This window comes from Mus musculus, chromosome 4, assembly GCF_000001635.26.
Source record: "Mus musculus strain C57BL/6J chromosome 4, GRCm38.p6 C57BL/6J".
Classification (NCBI taxonomy): domain Eukaryota; kingdom Metazoa; phylum Chordata; class Mammalia; order Rodentia; family Muridae; genus Mus; species Mus musculus.
The window spans coordinates 148,996,271-149,012,458 of NC_000070.6; the positions used below are offsets into that span (position 1 = coordinate 148,996,271).

At 44.3% G+C, this 16,188-nt stretch overlaps 1 protein-coding gene and 1 long non-coding RNA gene across 2 annotated transcripts in view; both read right to left on the bottom strand.

Moving 5' to 3' along the window:
• Pex14 (peroxisomal biogenesis factor 14) overlaps positions 1-16,188 on the bottom strand; it is a 139,309-nt gene that overhangs the window by 35,736 nt on the left and 87,385 nt on the right. The gene's annotated exons all lie outside the window — the stretch shown is intronic.
• Gm42351 lies at positions 746-14,274 on the bottom strand. The gene is made up of 2 exons (XR_881580.3): positions 6,389-14,274; positions 746-6,347 (listed from the first exon to the last, which is right to left on the bottom strand). It is a non-coding gene; the product is annotated as a predicted gene, 42351 (long non-coding RNA).

The following is a 16,188-nucleotide window of genomic DNA, read 5'->3' on the forward strand; positions in this document are numbered from 1 at the left end:
AGTTAAAAAATTCTGTCAGGGGCCAGGCGTGGTGGCGCATGCCTTTAATCCCAGCACTTGGGAGGCAGAGGCAGGTGGATTTCTGAGTTTGAGGCCAGCCTGGTCTACAAAGTGAGTTCCAGGACAGCCAGGGCTACACAGAGAAACCCTGTCTCAAAAAACCAAAAAACCAAACCAAAACAAACAAACAAACAAACAAAAAAACCCAAAAAAATCTGTCAGGGTGATGCACACCTTTAATTCCAGCACTAGGGAGGCAGATGTAAGGTGGATCTATGTGCATTCAAGTCCAGCCTGGTCTACAGAGTGAGTCCCAAGACAGCCAAGGCTACACACAGAAACACTATCTCAAAAAGCAAAACAAAAAGCAAAGCATTGTATCTGATATAAGCAGCACTGAATGGAGGAGAGTTAGTTTTTAACTTCCTGACAAATTTGTTTTTAACACTTCTTTATTTAATGGGGACGGCCTGTGGAGGTCAGGGGACTACTAGCCAGTTCTCTCTTCTATCACGCGGAGCCACACTCAGGTTACCATACTTGGAAAGCAAGCATTTTTACTCCCAACCACAGAGTTGGCTTGTAATACAGTATTTTATTCATTTACATGTAATATAATCATTTTATATAATTAACTTAATAATAATGCATTTAATATAATAAACATTGATTCTTGAGGGCGTCTATTTATACCTTATGATTTGTTTTCCTGTTGACCTAGTTTATTTCCACTTTCTCTGTCTTCTTTTTGGTGTGATTTTGTCTATTGTTTTTTATGGTAGCTTGCAATGGGTTTCTTGATATAGTTGCTATCTTCTCTTTCCTAGTTATTAAATAGCTTGGGTGGGGCGTGTTTCTGCTGTTTGGTTGGTTTGGTTTGGTTTTTTTCCATTCTATTTTAGTGAACATCAGATCATCTCTGCAATGACAATTATTGTCTTCCTGGTGGGGGTAGTATTGTTATTATTACTATTATTAATCTTTAAAGACAAGGTCTCACTCTGTAGATAAGGCTGGCCTCAAACTCAGAGATCTGCCTTCCTCTGCCTCCCAAGCACTGGGATTAATGGCGTGCACCAGCAACGGTCTATTCTTGACATGGCCGTCAGGTTGAGCCTACTAAAGCATCACCCATCTGTGTAAAACTGATGATTCCCAAAGTCTTCAGAACAAGTCCAAACTCCTCAGAGGGAGCAATCCTCCTAAAGCACAGCGAGCCTGCCTCGAACCACTGCCTACCCTGTCCGTACAGCACGCTTTCCTGTTCCTGGAATTCACTCCATACGACTTCTTCCTCGGGCACCAGTCCTTCCCTTTTCATAGAATTCTTTCTCTCTAAAAATGCATGAGGTTTGCTTCCTCATTTCTTCAAGTGTCTCTCAAAATGTCACTTTACAGGGCCTTTCCTGATCATTCCTGAGAAGTCTAGTGCCCTTACTCTGCCCACACTGACTCTGAACTTTACTGTGCTCGCTGCGGCTCGCTTCCTCCTTGCCATTGGGATGCAAGCTCAGTAAGGCAAAGATTTGGGGTTCTTCACTCACTCTGCTCCTCCTAGAACATGCAGCTCGGCTCAGCAGTCTCAATGTCTTGCCAGGATGTGCCGCTCTGCTTGTTAGGACTGGAGGTATGGCTTAGTGGTAGAGCATGCGCCTTGTTTGTGCAAACACTGTGCCTCAGCACCCCTAAACTATATACATACATAATGCATGTATGCATACATGCATATATACATGCACACACATATATACACATGCATACATACATACATACATGAATAATAAAGACAAAGGGAACAATGACCAGAACTATGGTTGACTCAAAAATCAGAAACCAAGGCAGACATTGAGTAGTAAGTATCCTCAAAATGGTGATAGCAGGCTGGTGATGGTAAGGGTGCTTCCCACCAAACCTTATGACATGAGTTCCTTGCCAGCACCCATATGGTAGGAGAAAAGAACTGACTTTCATGAGCTGTCTTTTGACTGCCACACTCAGGCACAGAAAGTAACTAAAAGTTCTAAGCACACATGTGGTCCTGTCATGTCCCGCCACACTTCCTGGACTTCTCTTCATGTGGTTTTGTTTTTAATCACAACTTCACGTAACTTTTTCTGCCCCACTCCTCTTCCGTTTGGGGGACTGAAATTACCCTGACAGTCAACATGACTTTGGGCAATATCTAGTCCTACATTCCCAATCTATCTTCCCTCTGTGTACTTTCTCTGTGGTGTTCTCTACTGCCTGTTTTCAGAATCACAGATCCTTTCTTCTGTGTGTCCAATCTGCTGCCAAACTCACCCAGTTGGTTTCCTTTTTTTTTTTTCCTTTTCCTTTGTCTTCATCTGAGACAGTGAGAAAGATGGTTTATTGTATATAACTTACACTTGGACACAAGTGAGAACAGAACCAACCAGTCCAGAATGCCAACGGTCCAAGGCAGAGAGAGTGGGACTGTCTTGGTTGTAGGGAGGCAGTCGGCTTCCTGGGTGATCTTGGTGAGATGGTTTTCCAGGTCCACTGAGACCTGCACAGACACAGCACACAGTCCAACAACTTGTACCAGCGTCCCAGCCCGAGGCATCCTTTCCTTCTGCTCCCCCAGGCTTGGTCGGGGCACAGGCTGGTTTACTTCGACCTCGGCCTCATCCTTCTCTTATGCTTCAGCCTGTAAATTTGCGTCTTCTGCCATTTCCTCTCCTGGGGCACAAGTTTCAAGGAGGATGGCACTAGACAGAGATGAATTTTCTTTTCAATGTGAATCTATTTTATGTCTATGTTAATGTGTTGGGACCACACGTAGAGGTCAGAAACAACTTGCACAGTTGATTTTCTCCTTCCACCATGTGGGTCTCGGGGTCAAGCCTAGCAATGAGCCCCTGGCAATGAACCCCTAGCAATGAGCCCCTATCTCACTGGGCCCCAACCCGGTCAGACTCATCCTTTCATTCACTTTGATGTAAATTCTTTAACATCTTTCAAAGCTCTCGTTAGTCCTAGGTATGCTAATATCAAAAAGCTTTCTGCTTTGGCAAAGATCACGGGATTCTGTTCCCTTCCAGTAGATTCTAATTTTGAATGAAGGAAAGCTGATGAGATCCTGGCTTCTCTTTCAAGTTGGCTAACTCAGGAGTGTCCCTTTTGGGGTTTAAGAGCCCACCTCTGTGGCCTTGACAATGCCCAGACCCTGAATTCTGCCTCTCCAAGAGTGGCTATCCCTAAGGTCCCTACTGGGCTTGGTGGTGCTTCCAAGATGCACAGGCAGGCCACCGGGCAAGACTGTGGGCTGTCACCTTCACAGCTCTCACATTTGACTCTCCGTTCAAGCCCCAGTCCCGCGTCAGACTTAAAGCTTATCCCCAGTTCAGATGAATAACTCAGCTTTCTGCTTGAGTTCTGTCTTCTCACTCAGATGGTGGAGGGAATGCTTCAAGAAGTCCCCCGAAAGTGGCTTCTTAGACAGTCTTCTGCCTTCATGAATCAAACCTATTCAAATGTATACTTACCTTTGGTGGTTTTTTAGTACCTTCAATCTTTTAAAAATACTTTCTTTCCAAATCTCGAGCGTTTCATGGTTGGGAATATTATTCTGACACTAGCTTCTCCATCAGCACTGGAAACCAGCATGCTGAATGAATCTTTAAGAGAGTGATGGGGGATTCCTGGTTCATACATATTAAATTTCATCATGAAGACACCACAATTAAAACACAGTGGCTCCCATGTAAGAGTGCACAGGTCAATAAGAACCGAATGGACATCTCTGAAAGAGACCTTGGTTGTACATTAAATTTTAATATAAAAGAAGATATGAGAAGGATGACAAACAATGATTTATTCATTGAAGGACATGCTTGACAATGTCTGAGAGGAGAGTCAGAGTCACCTATGCAACTTCACAGACTGTAGCTCAAGAAGTTAAATATAAAAGCTAAAATAAGGGGGGTGGGGACATCCCCATGGAGGCGGGATAAGGCGGGATATGGGATGTGGAACAGCCGGAGGATGGGGGGGGGCGTGGAGTAAACTGTGCGTGTTAAATACACAAACAAACAGACAGACAGACAAAAAAAAAAAAGAGCTAAAAGAAACCCTGGAGAATACTCATCACCAGCTCCATGTTCACAGACAAACGAATCACTCTTAGTTTCTTTCTCAATTGCGAGAAGATTAAAAACCAAATCAAAATAAAAGTAAAAATCCTCAACTCAAAAGGGGGCTGTGCTCATTGCCCAACATCTCATCAGGCTTAGTAAGTGTTAGCCGTAACTGTAATTATTATTATGACTATTAAAAAATTATAGAGAAGGAACCTCTTAATAGAAAAAAGGAATATCAGAAAAATTATAGAAATGATTGTATAATAATTTTATTTATTAAGCAATGCAAAAGGCAAGGAAAAGGAGGAAATGTTTACAAGCATGACAAAGAATTAATATTTGTAACATAGAAAGGGCACGTAAAAATCAACCAGCAAGGTCAAGGTAAAGAGACGGAGGCGCTCAGTGGGTAGAGGTGTTTGCCATCAAGCCCGACGACCTGCGTTTGATGCCTGGCACTTTCAGAGTAGGAGAACTGACTCACATGGTATCCTCCGACCCATCTGGGAAGAGGTCAATGGAGCAGTGGTCTTGATTGACTTGTGGGCAGGCCTATAAAGCATTTCAATTGCTAATTGACATAGGAGGGCCCAGCCCACTGTGGGTGGTGCCATTCCCTAGACAGGTAGGCTTAGGCAGTATAAAGAAGGTAGCTGAGGAAGCCAAGGGCCCTAACATCCCTTGATGAGAATATTGTAACCTGTGAGATTCTGTAATAAATTCTTTCCTCCTCAAGTTGCTCTTGGCCTGTGTTTGTTGTTGTTTTAAATTTTATGCATGAGTGTTCTGCTTGCATGTATGTGTGCATACCATGTGAATTCCAGTGGAAACTAGATAGGGCATCAGAGTCCTTGGAACTAGAGTTAACAGAGAGTTGTGGGCCTCCACTTGGTTGCTGAACCCTGGCCCTCTGGAAGAGCAGCTGGTATCCTTAAGCGCTGAGCCATCTCTCCAGCCCTTGGTCAGTGTTTTATTACCAGAACAAAAAACAAACTAGGACATACCTGTGCAAGCACAACTAATGTTTTCACAATCATGACCAGGGGGAGGAACGAGCAAGCATTTCTACTGGGTGTGGAATGATGTGCAGGTGTGATATAAGAATCGGGAGGTAAAGACAGGACAGCAGCATCAGGAGTTCAAGGACAGCTTCAACTACACAGTCAGTTTTAGGCCAGCCTGGGCAGCATGAGACCCCTGACTTAAAAAAAAAAAAAAAAAAAGAAAAGAAAAGAAAAGTCTAGCTGTGGTACTGAATATACGGAAATGAAGGCGATCTGAGTGGCCACCCTGAGAGGGAACTGGTAAGCCCTGTTTGGGAAACTATGGCTATGTGTGTGGAGTTTTGAGCCTGAGTCACCACTTCCTCATCTCAGGCATCTCTTCCGAGGGACTACAGCAGGCAGTGCTCCTTACCTTTCTTTTCTAGTTCCTCTTAATAAAAACACGGATGAAAATAAATAAATCATCTCAAGAAGCCAAACATGAGAAAAATCCTAACACGGTAAAGAAAAGGCACTGTGTTTGAATTCTATGAGGCTCTCACAGAGTTTCTGGTTGTAAGTTCATTCTACCGCCTCGTGGAGAAGGAGGATAATATGATTTCTGCCTCTTGGGCTTGGGACATTTTTCTTGGTGAACAAATGACATAATGTCTTATAAGTGAACCAACAGTGCTGAACAACTAAACAGTCTGTTCTCTGTGTACCAAATTCTATTTATTAATACAAAAACAAGTGTGTTCTTTGTTATCTAATTATTTCCCATGAACTCTTTTGCCTGTTGGTTTATTAAATCTTGCAGTTTGTTAATATCGCCAATCCTGTGGCTTTATGCTCTTGTGTTTCAAACAGCTACCTACGGCTTCACAGACCTGATATGATACTGTAAATGCATGCAGTTTCATGATGACTATTATCTTGTAGGTGGGCTAAACTTTCTAAACAGACTTTTCACTCTTGGAAATTTAAACTTACTTTTCATTATGTGCATCAGTGCATTTGTCTGCACATGGTGTGTGCTTGTGAGTGTGGCTGCCCACAGAAGTCAATGTTACGTTGTCTGGAGCTGGAGTGGCCAGTGGAGGTGGTGAGTCGCCTGATGCGGATCCTGGGAACCAAACTCAGGTCTTCCGGAAGAGCAGCACATGCTCTTAACTACTGAGCCACCTCTCCTGGCCCAACTTTTCACTCTTTCAAATATTTGTTAGCTTGCACTTCTTGCCTGCCTGTGCCAATAAGGCCACGCCTCCTTCTGCTGCTCTATATCACCTGTTAGTGAGGCCACACCTCCTTCTGCTGCTCTATATCACCTGTTAGTGAGGCCACACCTCCTTCTGCTGCTCTATATCACCGCTCCCCATTCTCTCTTCTTTTGTTCAGGTTTCTCATTAGGTGTGTGTCTTGTTTATTCACAAAACCGTCCTCTTTTTTTCTTTGTTTTACTGGGTCTTAACTGGTGTTTGAGTGTACTGTGCACGTGTGTGCACATGTGCGTGTGTATCTGTGCTGTGTGTGCATCTGCCGGGTTGTTTCTTTTCTTCCCTGACCTTTGCTCATTTGGTCACCTGTTAACTCTGAATGAATTTTGTTTTTTGGTTTTTGGTTTTTTTCAAGACAGAGTTTCTCTGTGTAGCCCTGGCTGTGCTGGAACTTAGAAATACACCTGTCTCTGCCTCCCAAGTGTTGGGATTAAAGGCGTGTGCCCGGCTGAATTTTAAAAATTTTCTAAATTCTTAATTCCAGTACTCAAGAGACAGAAGCAAGTGGATTTCTTGAGTTTGAAAGCCAGCCTGGTCTAAATAGCAAATTCTTGCCTAGCCCAAGCTACATAGTAAGACCCTGACTCAAAAACAAAACAAAACAAAAGTCCTACTTTCTACTTTATCTTAATCTAGTAATGTTAGCTTGGTTTTTGTTGTTGTTGTTGTTTTAAGAAATGATATTCATACTTAAATGTGCAAAGCATACCAATCTTATGCAACTGCTTGGAGAATTTGTACAAATTCAAACACATGTGTTTTACACACCTTTAAATATTGAGTTACCAGAGGCTGTTGCTCTTTTGAAGTATCCAGGTTCAGTTTGTAGCACCCATGGTGGCTCATAGCTATTCCTACAGTTCCAGTGGATTGAGAGCCTTTTTCTGACCTCCATACATACCACTCATATACATGACACATATAGATGCAGGCAGGCAGAACACCCATAAACATAACATAAAATAAATCTAAAACAACAAAAACAAAAATCCTGAGTTTCAGTCAACGTGACACAAGCTAGAGCTACCTGGAAGGAGGAGCCTCAACTGAGAAAGTGCCTCCATCAGACTGACCTGTAAACAAATCTATAGGGTATTTTCTGATTAATGTTTGACAGGGGAGGGCCCAACCCACTGTGATTGTTCTAACCCCGGGAGGGTGGTCCTAAGTGGTAAGAAAGCAGACTGAGAAACCCACGAGGAGCGAGCCGGCCAGCAGCACTTGTTCATGGCCTCGGTGTCAGTTCCCGACTTCAGGTTCCTGCACTGACTTCCTTCAATGATGGAGTCTAACTGAAGGAAACCCCTTTCCTCCTTTTTGGCCATGGTGTTTTATCACAGCATTAGAAACCCGAACTAAAACACGGAGCATTTTCCAGCTTGCCATATGCTGTCCTCTGCACTCTGCAAGTTTCCAGGTTATCCACTGTTAATCTGATCGTCAGTTTTTCTTGACTTTTGTAAACACTCACTGCATGCCTGTGTGCGTACCTACTGGCGTGCGTGTGGGTGCACTTGACAAGTATGGAGGTCAGTTCTCCTTCCACCATCAAGTGCATTCAGGGATCAGCCTCAGATCCCGAGGCTTGGTGGTCCTGATGCTGCTGCACCACCCTGCCACCCAGGCATCCACACCAACGGTGCCTGTTCTCCAACATCACAGAAGCAAGGAGCTACTCCACCATCATCATCACCACCACCACCATCATCACCATCACCATCATCATCATCACCCACTCGTCACCACCCTCTTCCTCCTCTTCTTTTGAGAAAGGGTCTTGTATAAACAGGCCTGTTTAAACATGGGGCTGGAGCCTGGACCTAAGCCTTCCCAAGCACTAGACAAGCACCCTACCAACTGAGCTACCTGCACAGTCCTTCTGGTGGGAGTCCTCAGGCTTCAAGCGTGGACTTTGGTCAATCAGTAATTTATTCCCTTCCCGTGCTGTATAATTCCCCATGTGTCTGTGCCATAAATTAGAAGGTCCTCTGCTGACAGGCATTGCTCTCCAGCTTTGGGCCTTTTAAACAAAGGTTCTTTTACATCTTGTTCATGGGGAGACAAATTCATTTCTCTTGGGTTTACATCTAGTGGTGGGACTGCAAAGTCACAGAACAAGCACATAACTGGCAGAAAGTGACAGATTTCCAAGCATCCTAGCCCTCAGCAACACGCGAAGCTCAGAGCTGCTCCGCATGCTTGCCAACACTTAAGTGTCCTCAGCCTTTGCATTTAGGACATTCTGACTAGTGTGTGACAATGAGCTGCGGTGCTTTAAGTACATTACCGCATGGGAAGCAAAGTTGGGAACCTCTCTCTCTCTCTCTCTTCCCCCCTCTCTCTTTCTTTCTTAAAGATTTATTTACTTAATATGTATATGGTGTTTTGTATGCATGTATGCCTGCACACCAGAAGAGGGCATCAGATCTCATTATAGATGGCTGTGAGCCACCATGTAGTTGCTGGGAATTGAACTCAGGACCTCTGGAAGAACAGTCAGTGCTCGTAACCTCTGAGCCATCTCTGCAGCCCTGGGCACCTTTCTATATACTTATTACCATCTGCAAATGCTCTTTAACACAAAACCTGTCTTTGCACACCTTTGAAAATGGAGTTGCCAGACTTTGGCTGATCTGTGGTAGTTCTCCAACGAGTCCAGATGCAAGCCCTCAGTCCGATAAGCATCTCAGTCTAGCTTGTGGCTTTCCCTGTGCTTTCTTGGTGTTGCTTTCCCATGAATGAGAGTTTGTATTTGATATGGCACTTTTCCTTTTATGATCAGTGGATTTGCTGAGCTAATTAAGAAATCTCCATAATAAATACCCCCACGTTACTGGGATAGTCCTGTGTTTTTCTAGAAGCTTTACAAATTTATTTTCCTCTTTGGAGTATGGCAAAAGGTAAGGGTCAAGGCACGTATTTTCTTCCACGAAGGGATTATTGAGGACTAGTGTCAGCATGCTGAAAGATGCTGCTAACCTAGTCTCTGTCACTGGGTCACTGAGAACTTACCAAGTCAAGTGCTGCACAGAGAGGCACCACTGCACAGATAATCTGCTATCATTTTGTGCTCAAGGAATCTAATGAGCAGTTTCCTAAGTCGGCCTTCTGCTTGTTTGCTTTGTTTGTCTCTATGTGAGACAGTCTCTCACATACAGCAGACCTCAAGCTCACTAGCCCAGGATGAGCTTGAACTTCGGATCCTCCTGCTGGGATTACAGGAATGTGCTGTCACACTTGGCACAGAGTTTCGACCATTGCGGAAGATCATAAGACATTTGATGGAAATCTTAAGAATGAAAAATGAGGGCCAGAGAGATGGTTAAGAACACCGACTGCTCTTCCAGAGGTCCTGAGTTCAAATCCCAGCAACCACATGGTGACTCACAACCATCCATAATGGGATCTGATGCCCTCTTCTGGGGTGTCTGAAGACAACTACAGTGTACTTACACATAACAAATAAAAAAATCTTAAAAAATAAAACAGCCCCCCAAAACACATTTTAAAACAAAACAGAAATAAAGAATATCAGAGAAATAGAAAATTTCATGCAACAACACACCCTGGTGTTTCGAATAAAAATGGTTCCCATAGGCTCATATATTTGACTGCTTAGTCATCATGGAGTGAATGCTTAGTCACCAGGGCGTAGCATGATTTTTAAGAGATTAGAAGGATTAGGAGGTGTGACCTTGATGGAGGACCTGTGTCACTGGGAGTGGGCACTGAGGTTTCACAAGGCAATGCCTAGCCCAGAGTCTCTCCCTGCTATGATCAGGATGTAGCTCTCAGCTACTGCTCCAGGAGCCTGCATGCTGTCATGCTCCCATATGACAATAATCGACTAAGACTCTGAAACTGTAAGCAAGCCCCCAATTAAATGCTTTCCTTTATAAGGGTAGCCTTGGTCATGGTATCTCCTCATGACAGTAGAATAGTGACTGAGACACAAGCTCAGAGGATAAAAGAAAGGAAAGCCAGGTGTAATAACGCACATCTTTATCTCCAGCACTCAGAAAGAAGGTTTACTCAGAAGGCAGACACAGGCAGACAGATCTCTGTGAGTTTGAGGCCAGCCTATTCTACATAGCGAGTTCCAGGACAGCCAGGGCTACACAGAGACTCTGTCTCAAACAACAAAACAATAAACAGCAGCAGCAACAAAAACCCAACCAACCAACCAAACACATAAATAAATAGAGAAGATGCATTCATGAAATAAGAACAGAATGCTGGAACAAACGGGTATTCGGGAAAAAGAAGAACTCTCAGTAATGAGATATCTGAGAGTAGACACATGTTCAGGGTGAAATTTGGAAGATGAAATTAATACAAGATAAACTTTGGGGAGAAACATATAATGTGGAACCGAAAAGATGAAAAATAAGGAAATGTTTTTTAAACTTTTTGAGGATTAACCTAAGACAGCTCTCATCCAGCTAACAAGGGTTCTAGGAAAACAACACAGAACACTACTAAGGACGTCACGTCAGACCACACCACCAGACTGAAGGGCGGTAACTGCAAATGCAGGGCCCACGGATGGGGATGCACAGCATGAAGGAGCCCAGCACTGGAGATTCGAGACTTACAGAATCACAGGACACTCCCCAGAGATAAGAAACGAAGGCTTGGGAGAAAATAAACAGTTCACATAGGAAGGGACCCAAGTCAAAGTGGCCTGGGACATCCCAACAGCAGAGAGCAGAACTGCCTGTTGGGCCAATGGCTTGTCCCTTCAAAATCTTTTTTTATTTTTTTTATTTTTTGGTTTTTCGAGGCAGGGTTTCTCTGTAGCCCTGGCTGTCCTGGAACTCACTCTGTAGACCAGGCTGGCCTCAAACTCAGAAATCCACCTGCCTCTGCCTCCCAAGTGCTGGAATTAAAGGTGTGCACCACCACTGCCAGGCAAATTTTTAATTTAAAAAAAAAAAAATCCCAATCTAGAATTTTAAACCCAGCCAAACAAAACTGGAGATGTAGCTAGACTCACTTCCTAAGTTTGCATCCCACACACCTCAGGAAGCTGCAGAAGGATCCATCCCACCAACCCAAAGATAAGAACCAAGAAGCAGCCATGAAGCAGGGAAAGCAGGAGGAGCACTGGGGAGCACTGGGGAGCACTGGGAGCTACGGGCAGCTGCAGAGAAGAAGCCACGGCTCTAGAGAGCACACAGACTACAGCCAGGAAGCACCATTCCCTTCCTGGAATGGCAGCAAGGAATCTGTGAGCCCTCTGGCATCTTTGGGCACCAAGGAGAACCCCACAAAACAGGCAACAAGTCTGAGGACTGAGTGGGGATTAGGGTAGAGCTCTGCAGTCCTAGCTCCCAGCTACAGCCAGTATACTACAAGGAAAGAGTGCAATTTTCACATACTACATGGTTCATGTGGAAATGTTTATTATACGTGGTATTCACGGGTTTACTAAGAATACTGTCCTGTTTTCTTAATACTTAAAATTAGAACTTCACACTATTAGCAGTGTTCAGTATTTAATCTCTCTCTCTCTCTCTCTCTCTCTCTCTCTCTCTCTCTCTCTCTCTCTCTCTCTCGTTCTGATGAACTAGAGCTCCATGCCCTACTCCAGGGTCTCCAAACCTTCCTGAAACGACGATGGCCAAAAGTACAAACAGAAAACAGAAAGCCAGACTTGTCTGAATGCACACAGAACAGAAGCACATGGATCTAGTACATTAAACACCACGATCCACTAGAATTCATGCTAATAATACAATGATGACCCACTACCGCCTATTATAATATTTTATTATATTAAGAGATTAAAAGACAACAATGATATGATTATTTCCGCAAGTGAAGGGCATTTGATATAATTCGATATCCACTCTTAATGAAAACTCTTAATAAAATGAACATGAAACTTCCTTGATGTGACTGAGCGTGAGCAGATGGGCTAGTGTCGCTCTCTGAAGTTGGCACAGTGGTTTATGAAAAAGATGTACAAGTGTGCTGTCTACACAGAGCAGAACAAGTGTGTCCACACACTTCTGTGTCATTTGTGTGGAGCTGGTTTGGGGCTGATATAACCCGTGAGGAGAGAAGCCGCAGAGCAATGAGAAGAGGCCTTAGCCTCTTGAGAGGCCCAGAGACTGGCGTGGGCTGACCTGAGGGTAGCACACTGGCAGGGCTGAGCACGAGCCCAGCATACAAAGTTAGAGAAACAGAATGAACACATGTGCAGGATGTGTGTAAAGATGTGGAGCAAACTAAAAGCTACATGGAAATACTGGCTTTTTCTCCTACAAGAAGTGTCAATATAAAAACAAGACATCATGAATTTTGCAGGCAAATGGATGGAATTAGAAAATATTATCCTGAGTGAGGTAACCCAGACCCAAAAGGACATACATAGTATTTACTCACTGATAAGTGGATATTAGTCATAAAGTACAGGATACCCAGGATACATTCCACAGACTCAAAGAAGCTAAAGAAGAAGGAAGGCCCAAGCAGGGATGCTTGAATCTTATAAAATAAGTCTCTCCCACCTCCTAAAAGAAAGATGGAGGGAGGGAACGGGGGTAGGTGAGAGAAGGGAATGTGGGTAGAGACAGGAGAGAGGGCCAGTGGGCTAGGAGAATGAACAGAAATCTGCAGCTGGTAGAGGTGGGTAAGTGAGGGGGCCATCTCTAGGACATGCCAGAGACCTGGGATGAGGGAGGCTCCCAGGAGTCTATGGGAGTGACTTTAGCTAAGATTCATAGCCATAGGAATATGGAATCTGAAGAGGCCCTCTCCTGTAGCCAGGCAGGAGTCCAAGTGGAGAGATAAAGACACCAAGCCACCCACAAAACTTTAGACCCAAAATTTGTCCTGTCTACAAGAAATGCAGGGACAAAGATGGAGCAGAGACTGAGAGAAAGGCCAGCCAATAACTGGCCCCAGCTTCGGACCCAATCCATGAGCAAGCACCAATCCCTGACACTATTAATGATGCTCTGTTATGCTTGCAGACAGGAGCACAGCATAACTGTCCTCTGAGAGGCTTCACCCAGCATCTGACTGAAACAGATGCAGATACCCACAGCCAAACATCGGGCAGTGCTCAGAGGCTCTTATGGAAGAGTAAGGGGAAGGATTGAGGGCCCTGAAGGGGACAGGAACTCCACAGGAAAACCAACAGAGTCAGCTAACCTGGACCCTTGGGGCTGTCAGAGTCTGAACCACCAACCAAATAGCACACATGGGTTAGACTTAGACCTCTACACACATATGTAGCAGATGTACAACTCGGTCTTCATGTGGGTCCTCCAACAAGTAGAGCAAGGACTGTCCCTAAAGCTGCTGCTTACCTGTGAAATTTGTTCCCTTAAGTTGCCTGCCTTATCTGGTCTCAGTGGGAGATGATGTGCCTAGCCCTGCAGAAACCTGATGTACCAGGGTTGGGGGACACCTAGGAGAGGCCTCCACCCTGTCAGAGGAGAAGGGGAGGTGCGAGAGACTGTGTGAAAGGGGAACCAGGAGGAAGGGCAGCGATCAGGGTGTAAATTAAGTAAATAAGTAAATAGGAAAAAAAGAAAGTGTCAACACTATAAACATGTCTTTTGTCCTAAGTTAATCTGTAAGGTTAATGCAATCCCAATGTTTGAAATATCAACATTTTATATTTTCCTTTTAGCTGAGCAAGCTAATTTTATAAATCATTATGTAAAGTAATAGACTTGAAGCTCTAGGTGAATTCTGAGTGACTAAAAAGACAACAGGGGAGGCTGGCTAGATGGCTCAGTGGGTAAGAGCACTGACTGCTCTTCCAGAGGTCCTGAGTTCAAATCCCAGCAACCACATGGTGGTTCACAACTACTCATAATGAGATCTGATACCCTCCTTCTGGTACGTCTGAAGTAAGCTACTATTATGGAAAGGAGAGGGAGAGGGAGAGGGAGAGGGAGAGGGAGAGGGAGAGGGAGAGGGAGAGGGAGAGGGAGAGGGAGAGGGAGAGGGAGAGGGAGAGGGAGAGGGAGAGGAGAGGAGAGGAGAGGAGAGGAGAGGAGAGGAGAGGAGAGGAAAGACAACAGGATGGCTTAATTCTAACACAATGCACATCTAAGAGAGTGACACTGAACAGGCCACTGAGGACACTCAGGACACTACGGACAGCTGGCACATGATAAAGTCTTAGTGCAAGTCTAGGGCCAACCTCAGCCCGTTGTCTATTTTGGTTTTTTGGGTTGTTTTGTTTTGAGGCTGAGTCTCACTGGCTAACCTGGAACTGTCTGAAGACCAGGTTAGAGCTGCCTCCGTCTGCTGGGATTAAAGGCATGCAACTCCATGCCCAGCCATTTGTCCATTTGAGGTGGTGTTCTAGCTAAGAACAGCTCTTACAGTGTTTAAATAGAGGAGGGGAAAACAGGATCATTTTGTGACACGTGAGAAGCAAAAGACACCCAAACTCGTGTCCTTCTCAACCATTCTGCTGTCTGAGAGGCACTGGGTAGTTCCCTCATGGACAGAACCCAAAGCCCAGTGCACTCTGTCTGGCTCTTTACAAGAAACGTTTCTCTTCCTCTGCTGTGATAGCACACTATATTAACTGAAAAAAATAAAGTTGAGCCTTTATACTCTAGTGACCAAAATAACTGGAGTTACTGAAGACTATGAACAAAACTCAAATCACACACACAAAAAAACCCTTGTCCAGTAAGAAGACGGGCAGGATGTCTCAGCAGGCTTGCTGTGCAAGCTTGGCAAGTGGAGCCCAATGTCAAGGTGGGAAGAAAGAACCGACTCCATAAAGCAACCCACTGACCTTCACAGGTATACTGTAACACACGTACATGTGCACGCACACGACACTGATACACACACCCTCTCTTTCTCTCTCTCTAATATTGAAATTTTTAATGTCAAATATAAATAAAATATGTCTGCAAAAGTCATTACAAGCACAGCTGACATAAATCTGGACAAAAGGACTGCTACATCCCAGACCCAGAGCAAAGCCCCTCAACTTCAAATCAACAAGAATCCTCGTCCTGTAACAAAGCTGGCTGTGTGGTGGACATACCTACCTAACATCCTTATACTCAGAAGGCTGAGGCAGGTGGATTACAAGTTTCAAGCCAGTCCGGGCTACACAGAGAATTCTAGGCCAACTGAATGTACATAGTGAGACCCAATCTTTGAAAAAAAAATTAATCAAGGGAAGGGAAAATACATAAAAAAACTAACAAGCAAAAATGTTGAAATAAAAATGGCTTGAATCAGCTCTGGTGAGGCATGTCTGTAATCCCAACACTGGTAAGGCTAAGCAGAAAAATTAGCAGTTTACAGAAAGCTGGGCTATAGCGCGCTATCTCAACAATCAAATGGCTGGCATGGTGGCTAACTCATACAATCCCAACACTTGGGATGCAGAGGCACAGAGATGTCATGTTCAAGTCTAGCCTGGGCTACAACAGCAAGTTCCAGGCTAGCCTAAAATATAGAGTAAGTAAGACCCTATCCCAAAAAGAAAAGGAAAAACTAGAAAAACAAAAGGAAACAACCCCCAAAAGGAATTTATCTCAAGAGAAATTCAAACCAAAACAACACCGATGCCTCTAACGAATCATTCAGAGGGAGAAGTGAGAGGAGCAGTTTAAGGCTGCCGTGGATCACATGAGTGTCTCAGTCAGTGTGTATCTGTCTTTTCTTTCTCTTCTCTCCTCTCCCCTTCTCTCCCCTCCCCTCCTCCCCTCTCCCTCTCTCTGGCCCCCCCTCAATGAGAACAAAAGTTCCTTGAAGGGTTTCCTTGTGTAAGGTGAGTATCTTTTTAGACCCAACAATGCTGCTGAAAACAACTGGAAAACAACACTATTTTAA